The following is a 16,238-nucleotide window of genomic DNA, read 5'->3' as shown; positions in this document are numbered from 1 at the left end:
TTAGTGCCCATGAGAGCCTGACACTGGATTCTGCCCACGTGGCCGGCCTCCCCAGCCCCATCGGGTCACCATCTCTCGTGAAATGGACACGAGGGCCAGGGAGGAGGGTGAGGGTCTAGAACTGAGGGTGTGAGGATGGAGAAGGGTCCTGGATGTGGGGGTCCGAGGCACGGCCCTCGGCAGGCGGCTCTTCTGCTCAGGCTTGGGCCCTGCTCTCTCCTTCCACTGCCCACTCTGCTCCCTTCTCTCCCGGCGGCGTGGTGGCCCCACGTTCTCCTGCAGGCTCACTTCCCCGGGCAGACTGGCTGTCAGGCAGGCGGCAAGCCTGCATTCAAAGCACGGGGACTGCCGGGCTGGAGGACTCTCAGCACCCCCACGGGGCGTGAGTGTCTGTGCCCTTCAGGGCCCTGTGGATGACCTCAGTCTGGGTACTGGAACATACATGACGCGTTCCCTATACATACATGTGGTATGGCGATGCATGTGTATATAGGCACATATATTCTACACACATGTTATATATATACATAGCACACACACTGCACTGCACAGACATGTAAATTGTATTACTCACTATGAAGGAGGATGAAAAAGTGACAATCACGTAACTCCAACAGGTAATATGATCTAATCATCAAAGCAAGCGTTTCCCTAAATCACCTGCCACTGCTCAGGCCTCTTCAGCTAAAACTAAACGTTTCTTAAAACAGGTTGCCAAAGTCTGGAGGCTGGTGAGGAGCCCCGAGGGGACGGTGTGCGGTTCTCTGTGCTCCCCCCACGGTCATGGGCGCGGCAGCCCCCCATCCAGCATCTGTGCTGGGACTGCAGCCTTTCTCTCCTCTGCCTGCCCCCAGACCTCATCCCTGTGCGGATCACAGAGGGATTGTCTTCAGCGTCCATTTCTTCCCGTAGAAGCCCTTCTCGTGGCCCAAGAGTGCTCACTTTTGGAACACCTGCGTGTGTCCTTTTCCCATCGCCTTCCCAGACCGTCGGATTCAGCTTCCCTGCAGGCTGCCTCGAAAGCCCTGTTTCCTTTCCGCAGTGGGGTGGTTTGGCTTCTGCTGCCCCCGATCCTGGCCTCCCACGTCCACCTTGGGTCTCTGTGGGTACTTGCCCTTTGAAGGACTTGATTTGGGGCTTCAGCGTGTAGCCTGTCCCATTGAAAGCGAGCATTTCACTGGTGCGCTCCCAGGCCAGCCCTGCTCTCCTTCCCCACGCCCGCCCCTGCCCCACCTCCACCTCCACCTCCACCCCGGGGGCCCTGTCTCGCTGTTACCTTGAGGATACATAGAATGATTTTGTTTGCTTTCAGCTTAGACGCTTTTGAACGGGCCTAAGTGACACGGACTGACTCCCAAGGAAATTTCCTACTTGCCGACCTAGACGTGACCGGAGGAAGCCCCCGTCCACGTGCATTTGGAAATAGATGAGGGTCTGGGTGTCAGACGCGCCGAAACCCGAATGAGAGTCGTCCGTCTTCACCGCAGGTGGGAGGATAGGATGGTGGGTTTGGCGATGCGCGTTCTCTGGCCGTTGTGGGCGACTTTGTCCTTCATAGCCACTGTGGAGGGGACAGAGTGGCACCTTGGAAAGGCCCGTCTGCGAGGATCCGAGGTCCCCTGTCCCAGCTCTGCCACTAAGCAGGGTCGTCTGCCCTCTGTGAGCGCCACTGCCCTATTTCTGAAAGGGGAGAGCTAAGAGGGTGTGGAAGAGGACCTCCCGAGGTGCCTTTCAGCCTAAGGACTGGCATCCTGGATGGAGCTCCCAGGCCTAGATTCGGGCCTGCTCCCTGGTCTTTGTGCTTCTAAAGTGGCTTACAGAGCATTCTTTCAGGTCAGTTCCTCCTGTAGGGACGTGACCTCGGAGGCTGCGAATTTCGGTGGAGGCCGTCGGTGGCTCCTCGGAAGGGGCCCGAAGGCTGGGGCCTCCTTGGGCGGGCCCGCCTGTGTGGCCTTGCCTGCTGCCCCCCTCCTCGGGCCCTCCCTCGCCCCCTGGGTCCCGTAGGAGCTGCCTCCTTCCTGGTCCCCCTCCCTCCCAGGTGCCAGCCAGGCCCCGGCAGTGGGTTTGTGTGGCACCGTGGGGGTCTTTCTCAGCCGGGTCTCGGGACCCTTCAGTTGGGCAGGCACAAGCCCTGGTGACGTCCAAGGCCTGCCTTTCCCAGCCTCGCCCTGCGGCCCCTGCCCTTGGCTTCCGCGCCCTGATGCCCCCAGCCCAGAGGCCCTCCAGCCGCTCCCCTCCCTCACTGCCGCCAGGGTCTCGGGGTGTCTGCCAGCGTTCACTTCCCTCCAGTATCTGAGGAGGCTCCTGGAGGGGCCTTGTCCCGGTAGGCACTGGGGCCTTACAGTCAGTCCCAGGCAGTCTCAGTCCCTCCCTGCCCGTGGCTCAGCCATGAGCAGCTCAGCAGGCCGGGCTCCCGTTGGGCAGGAGGGCCCCAGGGCAGGAACAGGGACGGGGCGCCGTCACGCGGGAAGGTGCCGGCACTGGACAGAAATGCCGGCACCTGGCAGTGGCGGATCTCAGCAAACCACAGACCAGCCCCACACTGCCTCTGCTTCTCCTTGGCACCTTCCTTTCTTGGGCCTGCTTTTTGTCAACTGCAAGACACCGTGTAGCACCGAGAAGAGCGATGGGTCGCCAGTCAGGAGGTCGGCCATGGGCCGGGGGTGGGTGGGCGCAGCATGGGCTCGAGAGGAAGTCAGACCAGGGCTCTGGTCCCCACCCCGTCACTTAGCAGCACGTGACCCTGGGAAGATTCCCAAGCCCCGTGGCCTCAGGTTCTTCACCTGTGAAGCGAGTGGGTGTGACGAGCCGTGTCTTGTAGGGGCTGCAGGGATGCGCGTGAGCTTCGTGAAGCAGCTCACAGGACCTGGCGTCTGTGGGAACGTTGATGACGGGCAGTTATTTCTCATATTGTTTGGATCACAGACCCTTCCCCTCTCTCCTCTGGGATTTTACTTTTATTGTCCTGTTCAACACAGTCTTGAGTCTCCTCCAGAGGTTTCTCACGTTCTGTTGTTCAGCTTTGGTTGTTGATACCGTGTTTTTCATTAGTTTCATTTTTCCCTTCTCTAGTTTGCGAGGGTTGGTTCTGGGAGCAGAAGACAGCAGTCTACACTTCATCGCCATCGTGGCAGCTACAGGTAAGGCCCTAAACCTGTAAATAATTTAAGCAGACTTGACACCTTTACAACAGTCTGTTCCCCAGAAATGAATGTGATATACTGCTTGATTTATTTGCGACTTTTTTTTTTTTTTTTTTACCTGAATCGATCAGTAAGTTTATACTGATGAGTAGCCTGTACTGTATAGTAGCGTCCATTAAGATCTTATATACTTTTGTTAGGCTTCTTCTTAGGTAATTTTTGGATTTTGTCGCTCTTGCGAATGGGGTAGTTTCTATTACATCTTCTAAATAGTTGGTGCTTTTTGTGTGTGTGTGGCAAGGCTCTTGGTTGTGATCTTCCATACAATATTTCTCTGGTCTCTTATTAACTCGAGTATTCCATGTACCGATTTCTTTGAATTCTCTAGGTAGATGACCATACTGTCCCAAAATATTATCTCTTTTTCAATATTCATACTTCTCATTTACTTTGATATGCATAGTTCTGACTGTGTGTTCCAGTGAACTTTTGCATTGTAGAGGGGAGAGCATACATCTATGTCTTGTCCCTGTCTTTAATGGGAGTGCATCAAACATTTCACATTTAAGTATGTTTGCTGTAGATATCAGGAAGGGGCAGTTCCCTTCTAATCTTAATTTGCTAAAAGTTGTACTCATGTTGAATTGCTTTCAGAGGCTTTTTCCATACCCACTGACACGCTTCAATGTTTTCTCCTAACTTGTTATTGTGGAGAATTACAATTGAACTATTTTCTAGTTTAAATCATATTTTCATTCTTTAGCCACACCTGTCTGTTCATTTAACTCACTGCTACATTGAATATGCTATTAGTTTGCGTAGGATATTTGCTACTGTGTGGGTGAACTTGGCTCAAGTGTTCTGTTCATGGGAGGAGTGGGGTACTCATCGGGCTTTATAGTCAAGCAGAGCTAGTCTGGGAAAATAAGTTAAATCACTTCCCAGTTTTTTTATGCTTTGGAAGACTTTACTTAAGATGGTGATTAGTTTTTCCTGACCATTGGTAGAATTGGCCACCCAAAATGCCTGTCCTGGAGCATTTGCGGGTAGCTTGGGTGTTGAATACAGTTCAAGTTTGTATTGTTTAAAGTTTTCTATTTCTTTATGGACCCGATTTGGTCTTTTTTTTTTTTTTTTTTTAATATTGTCCATTTCACCCAGGATTTCAAATTTAATTGCATGATATTTATAATAAAACTTTTATTACAGAAACTGTGAAACACACACAACAGTAGAGAATAGTATAACGAATCCAATATACTTGACACCCAGCATCAATAATCTTCAGTACATGGCCAGTCTGGTTCCAGTGTACCCTCACCTTCCCCACATCTCTGCCAATAGAATACTGTGAAGGTAGTCCAAGACATCACGCTATTTCATCTCTAAGTATGTCAGTATGCATTTCTAAAAGACCAGGAATCTTTTATACAACATAAACCCAAAACAATGATCATTCCTAAAAATTTAAATAAGTTTTAACTTCACCAAATATCTAGTCATTTTTCACATTCACCTTATACATTAAAAAATGTTTTTTAGTTTGTTTGGATCACAAATATGGTCTATATATTGTGATTTTTTTTTGGTTAGGTCCCTTAAGTCTTTTTTAATCAGTAGGTTTCCCCTGCACCACCTTTTTTTTTCCTTGTAGTTTTTTTGTTGTTGTTGAAAATAAATCAGGTCTTGTACTTTGTCAAGTCTCCCGTTATATGGATCATGTGGAATGAAACACTTTGGTGTCATTTAACATGTACTGTGGCCCCTCAATAGTTCTTTAAGTTGGTAGTTACGGGTAGGAGCTTGATTAACTCGTTTGTTTATTTACAAGACTGCTACATAGGTGATGTATGCACTTCCATTAGGAAGAACGTAATGTTTGCTGTCCTTTGTGCTGAAGTTGGCAGTCACTGATGATCATCACCTTCATTTATCCATTGGGGGTTGCAGAGGGGTAATTTTCAAATTCTCTCATTCATTTGTAGTTTATTACCTGAAATACTTTCATATGTAGAAACTTTTCCTTGTCCACCATTTGCTTATCTTGAGGGAATCATATAACATACTTGCTGTGTCTTTACATCACTTAAATATCTTTTGCATCTATATTTTATACAGTTTTAACTTATCTTGTTTACTTGTTATTTTTTCTTTAATATCTGGTCATATTTTCAAAAAAAGTCTGTTTCATAAATATTTTCAAATAATTGGCATTTGTTTCTTGGCCTTACTCTTTTCTAATTCATTATTTCTACACTTATCTTCATTATTTCCTACCTTCTACTACTTAAGGTTTAATATAATGTTCATTACCTAGCTTCTTGAATTTCCTGGGTGATTTAAAGATTTCTTCTTTTCTAATGCATCTAGTTAAGGCTATATATTTCCCTTTGAGTACCATTTTGGCTCTACTGCACAGGTCGTACTATATAACTTCATGTGTATTGATTGAATTGTTTTACAAGTTGACTAAATCACTCTATTACTTAGGTTATTAGAATTTTTTCAATATATATCAGAAAACTAGGGAGTGTAAAAATTATTTTTGAGAAGGCTGTGAAGATGATGATGAGAGATATGTTATTTGGGGGAAGTTTCAGAGCCCGGGGGTGTTTTATTTGATTATTATTATTATTAATTACAGAAGAGACAATCGTATTTAACTGCTGGTGACAGAGCTGGGTTTATCCCAGTAATGCAAAGAAGTTTAACACTAGAAGATCAATCAATATAATTGGCCACATGTAACAGTCAGGGATTGTCCAGGGAAATAGAAAGCACTGTAAATATTTAACACAGAGGGAATTTAATGCAGGGGATTGGTTACACAAGTGATAGAGAAACCAAGCAGTGGAGACTTGGGAAACCCATTTATTAGCAACACGAGAAAATCACTCTCACGTCTAGCACGGAGGGACCAAGAGAGGAGATAGTGTTACTGGAACCTGGGTGTTGGGTTCAACAGGATCTGGAGCCATGATGGGTCAATCTGATGGTGGCTGAAGCCATGGAGAATACATAACCATTGAAGGAGAAGCCACCTGATGCAGAGGAAGGAGAAAATCTCTGACTGCTCTATCTTCCAGGGTTCTAATCTCTTGATGGTATTTCCAGTTAGCTGAACCAAAATGGCAGCCACATGTTGGCTAGTTTGAGTTGCAGCCTGCAGGGGTCAGCCCCTGTATAATCTAGAGCAGAGCAATGAGGAATGAGGGGTGCATCTGGGAATGAGTAAGCCCAGGATTGCCTTATTACAATAACAGGTTGAATGAGAAAAATCAGATCTAAATCGACACAGGCAAGTATCTAATAGAAATCGACATCCATTCATCGTAAAAAGAAGTGTTAGTCCAAAGTGTTCAACTGGGATTATGAGTTTTGGGGAGGAAGAGCAGAGAGATAAAGTGCCATTCTTATGACATTATATCAAGGGTACATACTATCAACCTGATTTATCACTGTTGATATTTACCTTGATCACCGAGCTGAGGTAGTGTTTGTCAGGTTTTCTCCTCTCTTGAGCTCAGATGTAGAAGTAAGGAAGAGAAGGAAGAGAGGAATCTAGCACTTGGATCATTTCCTAAATAACCAGCCCAGGAATCAGTGCTAACTGTGGCTAACTAGTCACATGGATTTCAACCCAACACAAAAAAAAATCAGCCCTACTTCCTGCAGTGTAAGAGAAGTCTTCCACCGTGGAAAACAATCAATAGGATCACAGTGTGTATAGAGAAGATATGGGGGTTTGTGTCCAACTTAGAGGGGCCCTGAATATCAGAGTAAGGGGTGTGGACCTTATTTTATGGGTGGTGGAGAATTAAGCAGCAGAGTGACATGATCACATGTGGGCTCTTCTCATCCTTCTTAGTCCCTTTTGGGTGTGGGGTTTGGATCTGTTTTCTCATATACTGCCTGTCTGCCAACTTTCCTCACGGGGTATGAGGAAGGCTTAAACGTTTTCAGTTTGAAGTGTACCTATGAATACCTCCAAAGAAGGGTGCCATTTAAACTCCCATCTGAGAACAATCCTTTGCTCATTTTGAGATCAAGGTGTTTCAATAAGAAACACATTCAGGACTACAGTTCTGCAGCCTGTGGAAGGAAAACCACATTCACAGAAAGACAGACAAAATGAAAGGCAGAGGACTTTGTACCAGATGAAGGAACAAGATAAAACCCCAGAAAAACAACTAAATGAAGTGGAGATAGGCAGCCTTCCAGAAAAAGAATTCAGAATAATGATAGTGAAGATGATCCAGGACCTCGGAAAAAGAATGGAGGCAAAGATTGAGAAGATGCAAGAAATGTTTAACAAAGGCCTAGAAGAATTAAAGAACAAACACCTAGAAGAGTTAAAGAACAAACAAACAGAGATGAACATTACAGTAACTGAAATGGAGAATACACTAGAAGGAATCAATAGCAGAATAACTGAGGCAGAAGAATGGATAAGTGGCCTGGAAGACAGAATGGTGGAATTCACTGCCGCAGAAGAAAATACAGAAAAAAGAATGAAAAGAAATGAAGACAGCCTACGAGACCTCTGGGCCAACGTTAAATGCAACAACATTCGCATTATAGGGGTCCCAGAAGGAGAAGAGAGAGAGAAAGGACCCGGGAAAATATTTGAAGAGATTATAGGTGAAAACTTCCCTAACGTGGGAAAGGAAATAGCCACCCAAGTCCAGGAAGCGCAGAGAGTCCCAGGCAGGATAAACCCAAGGAGAAACACGCCAAGGCACATAGTAATCAAATTGACAAAAAGTAAAGACAAAGAAAAATTATTGAAAGCAACAAGGGAAAAACGACAAATAACATACAAGGGCACTCCCATAAGGTTAACAGCTGATCTTTCAGCAGAAACTCTACAAGCCAGAAGGGAGTGGCACAATATATTTAAAGTGATGAAAGGGAAGAACCTACAACCAAGATTACTCTAGCCAGCAAGAATCTCATTCAGATTCAGCGGAGAAATCGAAAGCTTTACAGGCAAGCAAAAGCTACGAGAATTCAGCACCACCAAAGCAGCTCGACAACAAATGCTAAAGGAACTTTTCTAAGTGGGAAACACAAGAGAAGAAAAGGACCTACAAAAACAAACCCTTAACAATTAAGAAAATGGTCATAGGAACATACATATCAATAATTACCTTAAACGTGAATGGATTCAGTGCTCCAACCAAAAGACACAGGCTCGCTGAATGGATACAAAAACAAGACCCATATATATGCTGTCTACCAGAGACACACTTCAGACCTAGGGCCACATACAGACTGAAAGTGAGGGGATGGAAAAAGATATTCTATGCAAATGGAAATCAAAAGAAAGCTGGAGCAGCAATCCTCATATCAGATAAAATAGACTTTAAAATAAAGACTGTTACAAGAGACAAGGAAGGACATTACATAATGATCAAGGGATCAGTCCAAGAAGAAGATCTAACAATTATAAATATAAATATATATGCACCCAACATAGGAGCACCTCAGTACATAAGGCAACTGCTAACAGCTATAAAAGAGGAAATCGACAGTAACACAATAATAGTGGGGGACTTTAACACCTGACTTACACCAATGGACAGATCATCCAGACAGAAAATTAATAGGGAAACACAAGCTTTAAATGACACAATAGACCAGATAGATTGAATTGATATTTATAGGACATTCCATCCCAAAACAGAAGATTACACTTTCTCCTCCAGTGCACACGGAACATTCTCCAGGATAGATCACATCTTGGGTCATAAATCAAGCCTCAGTAAATTTAAGACCCCGAATAGCCAAAGCAATATTGAGGGAAAAAAACGGAGCTGGAGGAATCAGACCCCCTGACTTCAGACTATACTACAAAGCTACAGTAATCAAGACAATATGGTACTGGCACAAAAACAGAAATATAGATCAATGGAACAGGATAGAAAGCCCAGAGATAAACCCATGCACCTATGGTCAACTAATCTATGACAAAGGAGGCAAGGATATACAATGGAGAAAAGACAGTCTCTTCAATAAGTGGTGCTGGGAAAACTGGACAGCTACATTTAAAAGAATGAAATTAGAACACTCCGTAACACCATACACAAAAATAAACTCAAAATGGATTCGAGACCTAAATGTAAGACCAGACACTATAAAACTCTTAGAGGAAAACACAGGAAGAACACTCTTTGACATAAATCACAGCAAGATCTTTTTTGATCCACCTCCTAGAGTAATGGAAATAAAAACAAAAACAAACAAATGACCTAATGAAACTTAAAAGCTTTTGCAAAGCAAAGGAAACTACAATCAAGACGAAAAGACAACCCTCAGAATAGGAGAAAATATTTGCAAACGAATCATCGGACGAAGGATTAATCTCCAAAATATATAAACAGCTCGTGCAGCTCAATATTAAAAAAAACCAAACAACCCAATCCACAAATGGGCAGAAGACGTAAATAGACATTTCTCCAAAGAAGACATACAGATGGCCAAGAGGCACATGAGTAGCTGCTCGACATCACTAATTATTAGAGAAATGCAAATCAAAACTACAATAAGGTATCACCTCACACCAGTTAGAATGGGCCTCATCAGAAAATCTGGAAACAACAAATGCTGGAGAGGGTGTGAAGAAAAGGGAATCCTCTTGCACTGTTGGTGGGAATGTAAATTGATGCAGCCACTATGGAGAACAGTACGGAGGTTCCTTAAAAAACTAAAAATAGAATGACCATATGACCCAGCAATCCCACTACTGGGCATATACCCGGAGAAAACCATAATTCAAAAAGACACATGCACCCCAATGTTGACTGCAGCACTATTTATAATAGCCAGGTCATGGAAGCAACCTAAATGCCCATCGACAGATGAATGGATAAAGAAGATGTGGTACCTATCTACAATGGAATATTACTCAGCCATAGAAAGGAACGAAATTGGGTCATTTGTAGAGACGTGGATGGATCTAGAGACTGTCATACAGAGTGAAGTAAGTCAGAAAGAGAAAAACAAATATCGTGTATTAACGCATATATGTGGAACCTAGAAAAATGGTACAGATGGACCGGTTTGCAGGGCAGAAATAGAGACACAGATGTAGAGAACAAACGTATGGACACCAAGGGGGGGAAAGCAGGGGTGTGGGTGGTGGTGGTGGTGGGATGCATTGGGAGATTGGGATTGACATATATACACTAATATGTATAAAACAGATAACTAATAAGAACCTGCTGTATAAAAAGTAAATACATTTCAAAAAAAAAAAAAAAAAAAGAAACACATTGAGTTCACCTGTGTTCTCTTTATTCTTTCAGGTCAGGCTCCGTCCAGTGACTGCTCGACATCATGGCCCCAGACCCAGGCAAGCATGAAATCTCGATGAGGGGCTAAAAACACCAGCTGAGCATCCTCATTGTGTATTATGAATTCTCTAACCTATGGTCGGTCATGTGCACAATTGCATTTCCATCTGAATTTTGGTCATAGGCTTATTTTTTTGCTTAGGTATCTATCAACTTACTGTCTTGACCTCTCTGTCACTAGAATGGTGGAGCTGCTAACCAAACACAAAAGTCTTAGGTCCTTTTGACTTAAGCAAAAATGACACTAAATTACTAAATACTTGTTTCGTACGCTCACTTTTCTGTAATAATGATAGGACTGTGAGGCCTGGAATTTGGACTGTGCAGGCACTCGTTTCTTGTGTACTGACATTTAACGTGTACACTAGCTGGGAGGGGCCAGAATGTTTATCCTGTTAGGAGGAGAGTCAAAGGTCTCTGTCTCTTGAATGTGCCAGAGGATAATTTAGGAAAGGACTTGGTTTTGTGCTTCTGGAACTCATCAGAACATTGTGCCCCTCCCCAGACCTAACCTGCCCTCCTACTGCGCCTGGTTGGCCATTTCCTCCTAAGTGCCACCACTGTCCCTCCAGCACGTGGAGGACGCTGGCTCAGCTTGCTCGTTCTGTGAACAGCTCTCTCTTGCCATCATTTTTTTTTACAGAGCTTTTTTTTCCCATTTATTTGTTTGTTTATTCATTCATTCATTCATTCATTCATTCATTTATTGGCTGTGTTGGGTCTTCATTGCTGCACGCGGGCTTTGTCTAGTTGTGGTGAGCGGTGGCTTCTCTTGTTGTGGAACATGGGCTCTAGGCACGCAGGCTTCAGTAGTTGTGGCTTGCGGGCTCTAGAGCGCAGGCTCAGTAGTTGTGGCGCACGGGCTTAGTTGTTCCGAGGCATGTGGGATCTTCCCGGACCAGGGCTCGAACCCGTGTCCCCTGCGTTGGCAGGCGGATTCTTGCCCACTGCGCCACCAGGGAAGCCCCTCTCTTGCCCTCATTTTGTTCTTTCACAGCATTGATGTGCCTGTGTAAGGATCAGGCACCTCTCCTACAGATGTTTGGAGACGTGTGCTTGTGTTACTGCTCCTGTTTGTGTTTATGGTCATGCTGACATGTTACATGTATTGGAGGCCAAATAAAGTTGATGCAACCAGATCGCGTGAGCTGTGAGTAAGATGTTATTTAACAAACGCTTTCTGATCTCCCACTGAGTGCCAAGAACCATAGTGGGCACCAGGACCACAGAGCATGACACATGACCCTTACCCGGAGGTGCTCACAATCTTGATAGCTTGGTTGCTGCAAACCTTTGACTGTTTTTCAGAGTTCTGACAAAGTTGGTTCTGACAGTTTCCGCTTGATTTTTTGATGTTTCTCTAGTTCTAAAGATTTCCTCTTTAGAAACTTTAAACGTATGATATCAGTTCTTGAACAGTTGTAGTACTATTCAGGTTATGCATTTCATCTAGGGTGAATTGGGTAGCTTCTGAATTTTGAGGAATTGTACAGTTCCATTTAAGTTCTTGAATTTAGGTGCATAGATTTGTTCTTAGTGTTTCCTTCCGATCCCAACATCTTTAGTGTAGGGCTTGTAGACTTGTAGTGATATTCAGTGTTTCCTTTCTGATATTAGCAATTCATGTCTTCTCTTTTTTTACTTTGTTTATCTGGCTAGAGTTTTATCAACTTTATTGATCTTTTCAATGAACCAGTTTTGCTTTCCATGATTTTCTTTTCTTTCTGATTTCTATTTTTTTCTTCTGTTTTTTGTCTGTTTATTGGTGTGTGTTTGTTTTCTGATTGCTTTGGGTGAAGTTTTTTCTTCTTTTTCTTTCTCAGTTTAAGGTGGAAGCAAAGATTATTGATTTGTGGTCTTTCTTCTTTCTTAATCTAAGCATTAAATGCTATAATTTTCCCTCTTAACACTGATTTAGCTGCACCTCAGAAATTTTAATATGTTGCACTTTCATTTTAATTCAGTTCAGTACCGTTTCTATTTCCTTGAGAATTTCTCTTTGACCTATGGATAATTGTTTAATTTCCAAGTGTTTTGAGATTCTTCTTATCCTTCCATTATTGTTTGATTTCTAGTTTGATTCCTTTATTGTCAGAGAACATACTCTGCATCATTTAAATTTTTTAAATGTGTTTTTATGGCACAGGATGTAATCTATCTTGGTGGATGTTCCACATGTGCTTGAAATAAATGTGCATTTTGCTGTGGTTGGTGCAGTGATATTTAGATCCATAGTGTTTGTGAATCAGCCAGGGCCCAGTCTGACCCTTGGGCAATTGTTCAATTCGCCATGCTTTTCGTATTCTGTTTATGGTGAGACTTCTGCATGCACAGCTCAGGTCAAACCCAGGAATTCCTACAACTTGATGGAACCCCTTGCTTATATTTGCTCCTTTCCGCTATCTTCCCTCACTCTCTGGCCACCAGGAGACTCCCCTCCTGGTCCTCTAACTCTGTGTGCGGGGTCTTTAGTCTCCTCACTCTGTTGTGTACGTCCCTTGAATGGACTTGCCTAGATGACCAAGTGATGAGATAATAGAAAAATAGCAAAACAGTTACCTCTCACGTTTTGGACAAAAGTTTTCCCTTACGGAGAGAAACATTACCCTCCCTCAGAGTTTTAGGTGTCTGTCATGCTGTTACTGAGGCTCCCGCCACAGGGTTACAGCTTCGGGCCTGGGGCTTTTGCTTCTACCTACGTTATAAACCCGTCAATATATTCGTGTTATTTTGCTTTACATCAGTGGTCAACAAACTTTTCCCGCAAGTGGCGAAATTGTAAATATTTTTGGCCTTGTAGGCCGTATTTTCTCTGAGGTAGATTTTGTATTTTCTTTTTGTATTATATTCATGATAACTATATGTTTATGTATTCATATTTAACATTTATCATTAATTTAATTACTTAATTGCTCAACTTAATTATGTAATATTAATATTCAATTTAATACTTATAATAGTAATTAATTTATATTATATTTTTATATTTAGTCTTTACCTAATGTTCTTTCTTTTGTTATAGGATCACATCCAGCATACCACGGTCCATGTAGCTGTCATATTTTCTTAAACTTCTCTTTGCAGTGCCAGTTTCTCAAACTTTACTTTTTTTTTTTTTTTGATGACATTGACAATTTTGAGGAGTACTGGTAAAGAATACTGTAGGATGTCCCTCTACTCGAATTTGTCTTGTGTTTCTCTCATAATTAGAGTGTTGTTATGAGTTTGGGGGAGGAAGACCAGAAAGGTGAAGTGCCCTTCTCATTGCATCATATCAAGGGTACATACTATCAACATGACTTCCCACTGCTGATATTGACCTTGATCACCTGGCTGAGATAGTGTTGTTGAGGCTTCTCCACCAAATAGTTACTCTTTTCCTCCCCTGTTTCCATACTCTAGTATTTGGAAGGAAGTCACTATGTGCAACCCACAGTTAAGGAGTGAGGGTTATATGTTCCACCTCCTTAAGTGGGGGAGTGTCTACATAAATGATTTGAAATTCTTCAGCACAAAAAATTTGTCTCTTCTCCCCCATTTATGTATTTATTCAGTACTTTTGAAATCTTACTATGAACTCATGGATATTTATTCTATGCTTTGGGTTATGATGCAGTATACTTTTATTTAATTGCTCAAATTGTTCCAGATTTGACCATTGGGAGCTCTTTCCATTGACTCCTGTGGTCCTCTGACATACCCCCATCATTGTTTGTTTGTTTTTGAGCATTTCCTTGCTTTATGGCACAACAAGATGTCCCAGGCTTATCTTGTATATTTCCTGCCTCAGCTCTAGAATTATCCATTTCTCTAAGGATCCCTGGCTTCCTTTATTGGGAAATCAGATTAGAAACCAATGCTAGGTGTGTCCATTGCTACTGGTGTGTCCTTGCTTCTAGGCCCTGTCAGCTGACAGAGCAAGGAAATATATGTGTGTATATTCCACTTATGTTTCATAGTTCTCAGGTAGCTGCTTCATAATTTTTCCTAAGGTTTGTACTTGCTTTAAGTGGGAGGGACAAGGAAGAGTATGCTTAATCCATCTTGACCCTAGACCATTTACATTTAATGTAATTATTGAGATGGTTGGTTTAAATATACTATTTGCCTGCTGTTTTCTATTTGTCAATCTGTTCTTCCTTTTTTCTCTTTTCCAGACCTTTTCTGATAAATTGAGAATTTATACGATTCCATTTTATGCATACTATTTGTTGACAGCTATATATCTTTTGTGTTTTCTTTGTGGTTGCTCAAATGTTTTCAGTATCAAGTTTTACTTACCACGGACTATTTTCAAATAATATTATAACAATTTGGGCATAATGTTATATCCCTAAAATAGTAAACTTCCATTTTCTCCCTCTCATTCTTTGGATTATTGTTGTCACAAGTTTTACTTGTACGTATTTTATAAATTCTTCAATGTATTGTTGCTGCTTTTGCTTTACACCAGGAGCCAGCACACTTTTCCCATAAAAGGCCAGATAGTAAATATTTTAGGTTTTGCAGACCATCCAGTCCGTAAAATATATGTGTTTAAAACTACTCTTGGGCTTCCCTGGTGGCGCAGTGGTTGAGAATCTGCCTGCCAGTGCAGGGGACACGGGTTCGAGCCCTGGTCTGGGAGGATCCCACATGCCGCGGGGCAGCTAGGCCCGTGAGCCACAGCTACTGAGCCTGCGCGTCTGGAGCCTGTGCTCCGCAACAAGAGAGGCCGCGACAGTGAGAGGCGCGCGCATCGCGATGAAGAGTGGCCCCCACTCGCCGCAACTAGAGAAAGCCCTCGCACAGAAACGAGGACCCAACACAGCCATAAATAAATAAATAAATAAAAACAATGCAACCTGGCTTTAAAAAAAAAACAAAAAACAAAAAAAAACTACTCTTAGTTCAAAGGCTGAAAACAAACAAAACAATCCAGATTTGGCCTACAGGCAGTAATTTGCCAACCTTTGCTTTAGACAATTATCTTTTAAGGTGTCTAAATATAAGAAAAAATTATCTTTTATATTTACCCTAATTTTTACCATTTCGGGTGCTCTTCATGTTTTGGGTATATATCCACATTTACACATATTAGTATACTCCACCTGCCTGAAGAACTTTCTTTAAAATTTCTTACACTGTATTGCTGGCAATGAATTATCTCAGATTTTGTATGTCTGTAAAACTCTTTATTTCCCATTCATTTTTGAATAATATTTTTACTAGGTATAGAGTTCTGGGTTCAGAGGGTTTTTGTTTTTGTTTTTCCCTTCTTTTAACACTTTAAAGATCACTCTTTTGGGGACTTCCCTGGTGGCCCAGTGGTTAAGGCTTTGCCTTCCAGTGCAGGGGGTGCGGGTTCGATCCCTGGTCGGAGAGCTAAGATCCCATATGCCTCAGTGCCAAAAAACCAAAAAACATAAAACAGAAGCAGTGTTGTAACAAATTCAATAAAGACTTTAAAAATGGTGGACATCAAAAAAAAAAAAAAGATCACTCTTTTGTCTTCTGGATTACATACTTTGTGATGAGAATCTGCTGTAATTCTTGTCTTTGCTTCTTCGTATATAATTTTTATTTTTCTTCTTGTTGCCCTTATTTTCTTCTTGTATATTTCTCCTTATCTTTGTTTTTCAGCAGTTTGAGTATTAGGTGTCCTTCTTTTTATCATGCTTAGTGTTCCATGAGCTAATTGGATGTGTGTGTGTGTGTGTGTGTGTGTGTGTGTGTGTGCGTGTATTTTCTCTTTCACTAA

General features: G+C 42.6%; 1 pseudogene; it reads left to right on the top strand.

Moving 5' to 3' along the window:
* LOC137756479 (homeobox protein Hox-D1-like) overlaps positions 1-13,639 on the top strand; it is a 29,611-nt pseudogene extending 15,972 nt beyond the window's left edge.
* Positions 13,640-16,238: the final 2,599 nt, after the last annotated feature.

Source organism: Eschrichtius robustus, chromosome X (assembly GCF_028021215.1).
Source record: "Eschrichtius robustus isolate mEscRob2 chromosome X, mEscRob2.pri, whole genome shotgun sequence".
Classification (NCBI taxonomy): Eukaryota; Metazoa; Chordata; class Mammalia; order Artiodactyla; family Eschrichtiidae; genus Eschrichtius; species Eschrichtius robustus.
This window is presented reverse-complemented; position numbering and strand designations above follow the sequence as displayed.